Raw genomic sequence first — 3,896 nt, 5'->3', positions numbered from 1 at the left:
TGTTACCAAAATGATTGGATGCATGTGTGTGTATGGACTCCTTGTGTGGTGTTGCAGGATAAGCACTAGACTCTGAATCACAAGGTTGGCAGTTTAAACCTACCAGTTGCTCCTCAGAAACCCTGCAAGGGTTGCTATGAGTCAGAATCAACTTGATGGCAAATAACTAACTGATGTGTATGTATACATGTGTATATACATATATTTGTATGAGATCAAATATTTTCTGACTTTCTTTAAATATAATTCTACTTAAAACAGAATAATTGATAATGTATAATGTGTTGTAAATCATATATAAATGTAAAACATATATTATCAAGAGCACAGAATCTACAACACGAGTGAAACAAAGTATACTACTATAAGTTTCATCTATTATATGCAAAATAATGTGTTAACACATAGTTGACTGTAATAACTTGAAGATGCTCATTGTAAAACTTATAGTAACCACTAACAATACAAAAACATAGAAAAGGTATAGTTAAAAACTCAATGAGGATAAATACAAAGAAATATAGCTTATTCAAAAATCTCTTAAAAACATAAAAAAGTAACAAAGAGGACATGATACAAATGAAAAGAAGCAACTTAGTTAAAAGTGAAAGAATGGAAAAGAATATACTACACTAACATTAATCAAAGGAAAGTGAAAATGACTGCTATTGTCAAAGTAAGCAAAAGAGTAAGAAATCTTATTAGTGATAGAGGAAAAAATACATAATTATAAAGATTCCAATTTATCAAGAGAACATATAACTCTAAATATATATTCACTTAAAAATATAAATCTTAAGTATATAAAGTAGGAACAGAAAATATATGAAAGGACAAACAGACAATATATAATGACCACTAGTGACAACAACATGCCTAATTTAGTAATAATAAAACTAGTAGCCTTCAAAATTCAGTAATTATTGAGAATACTTTTACAACACTATGGTGTGGAGCTATAGGGTAAGCACTGAACTGCAAGGTTGGTTTTGACTTTAAGGTCAGCAATTCATACCCACTAGCCACTCTTTGGAAATCCTATACAGGGCCTCTAAGAGTCAGAACAAATGCCTGGTTAATCTTTAGAACAATCCATACAGTACCAGTAAATGCAACATTTTTTCAAGTGTACCTGAAGCAGTCACCAAAGAAAACATATACTATGTCAAATAACAAGCCTGTGCTAAAAAATTAAAAAAATGTATTATATGTTGCTTAATCACAACAAAATTAACTGTCAATTCAGAAAGATATTGAAGATTTACAACCCAATGAAAATGAATCAAAATACTTCCAAACATTCTTTGTCTCAAATAAGAAATCACAAAGAAACTTAGAACACATTTTGAATGGAATGAATATGAATATATATCTAAATTTATGAGATAAAGAATTATATAGAAAATTGCTTATATTAGAATAAAAGGAATATTTAACATAAGTGAAATGAAGCTTTCTTTGGAAAAATACATTAAAAGCTATGAACAAATTAAACCTAGAAATATGCAAAATGAAGTAAATAATAAAAAGATTTGAATCAACAAATATAAAATGTAAACAGAAAATCAATGACAACATGGGCTGTTTGTATAAATATTTATAAATAGGGTAAAAGCAAACAAAATGTTCAATACAAATAGAGAAAACACAAGTTACCAATTGGAGCAATAAAAGAAGAACACCATTACTGGTCTTTCAGGAACATTAAAAAGACAACAAGAAATTCTTATAATATTTATGTAAATAGTTTTTAGAAACTTGAAATATGCAGTTTCCATGAAAGAAAATAACTTATGAAAGCTCATAAAGCATAAATAGAAAACTGCCATATCATGATATTTATTAAATAAATTGAACTCACTATTAACCTATTTTCCAGGAAGAATACTATAATCACAATAGTTATAATGATGATTCTTTTGAAATATTTGAAGGGAATTTATAAAAAATCTAATCAAATATTTCAAATATAGTAGAGAAACTTACCAACCTAACTTATGGTGGCAGTGCTACGCTCAGAAAAAAAACTAGAAAATATGTTTAAAAAGAAAAGTTTAGAAGCAACATTCCTTATAAAAAAAAGATTTCTGAAAAAGTTTTATTGAAATCCAATAGTATATTGAATTCAATAATAAACATAAAAAGGAAAATAGAAAACTTCCATTTTTGGCCATAGTATTTATTTATTCTTCTGTACTAAACAAAGAAAATATTGTACAAACTATATGATTTGTTGCAGACCATGTAAAGCTGGTCAGAAGTTCGAGGCCCACTGGGCCCGAGTGTTGCAGACAATGCAGGTCACAGGCTCTGAGGAACAGATTCTGGCCACTGGGCAGTCATAACAAATTGTTTTCATCTTAGTGTTCAGTTATATTTTATTAATTCCAAACATCAGCCCTTAATATCCACAGATAAATGTAATATTTTCCTAAAGCCGAGACTGTAAAGGTTTCAAGGTTAAACCTTTCTCCAAAGGATTAACTAAAAATAGCTTAGCTACTTCCCGATTCTTTGTTCTATAGACAAAAAAGCCTTCCTCCCTAAACCTGTCCCAGGCGCAGGTTATTCAGCCAAAGTTCCTGAAAACCTGGCTCAGGAAGCCAAAACAGCAGAACTCCTCCCAAACCTTTTGTCCTTCCCTTTCACCTTCCCCCAACTGAGCTCAGGGGCTATAGCTATGTTAATTGAGCCTGAGAAACCAAGTTGCGGGCCTGGGATTTGAACCAGCGACGTATGATGTAAAGTTACCTGAATGTCTGGAAAATTACTGATGTTAGCTGTACCTTGTCTTAGTCCCTCCCAGCTTGGTGTGAAGCTCCTCCCCTAAATAAAACGGAGATGCAGGCCGTCCCAGGTGTGCATTACAGGCTGGTGGTGAAAGAGTGCACTACAACTAGCAAGGTGTGCATTACGGGCACAGCTAAGATGTTTACCATACAGGACCTTACTGCCATTATGGCTAATATGTTCACCATGCCAGAGCTGCCGGACGCCAATAATGTATCCACCCTGGTTTTGGGGTGTCTCTTTGTCTCCCTTTTTTTGTCTTTCTGTGTATTCTTTTTCTATCCCTTTCACCGCCAGATATCCCCTCCTCGTGAACCAAACACTCGTGAACAACACAACTATGTCAAGGCCAGTCCCCGACAATGATTCAACAGTCTTGGGACATTGGAAGAGACCTTCATGAAAAGGAAAACCACTGAGGTGATCCTAACAAGTGACGCATCCAGAAGGCTAGACTTTATGGTCTAGAGATCAGAGGGGAGAGCTACACAAATAGAGAGCTCTGCAGATCTACTGAGAAGCCCCTTCAGTCTCTGGCTGAGTGCTAATATTTATATGGGTTTGCAGAAATGATCAAGTCTAGGCAAGACTCACATAAAATAAGTACATGGAACAATCCCTGATATTCAGATAGTACAAAGAATTCATGTTTGCTCCAAGCCAGTTTGCAAAAACACACAGTGGTGGGTGAAATCCTTAGAAGCATATTGTTTCAATAAAGTGGTCAAATTTATCCTAAAATTACACACTAGTCTGAACTCTCCCTCAAATAAAACTTAAAAACAAACCTTGAAATAATCTACCCCATTCTACGAAATTTAAGTTAAAAAAAAAAAATTTAGGCTGAAAGCTCATTACAAAATAACCTAAAACTCCAAATATCTGGAACCCAATAAAAAATCATCAGAGATGCAAAAAGGCAGTAAAATAAAATCTGTAAGAAGAAGAAAACTTAATAGTATCAAAACCACAAATGACACAAAACATAGAGTTAATAGGGAGAGAAACATAGCATAGTGGTTACAAATCAGGCTGTGAACCTTAAAGTCAGCAGTTCGAAACTACCAGCTCTTCCGTGGGAGAAAGTGTAAAGATTTACGCCTCAG

The sequence above is a fragment of the Chrysochloris asiatica genome, unplaced genomic scaffold (genome assembly GCF_000296735.1).
Source record: "Chrysochloris asiatica unplaced genomic scaffold, ChrAsi1.0 scaffold00074, whole genome shotgun sequence".
Taxonomy (NCBI): Eukaryota; Metazoa; Chordata; class Mammalia; order Afrosoricida; family Chrysochloridae; genus Chrysochloris; species Chrysochloris asiatica.
The sequence above is the reverse complement of the archived record's forward strand: the minus strand, read 5'-3'. Positions refer to the sequence as shown.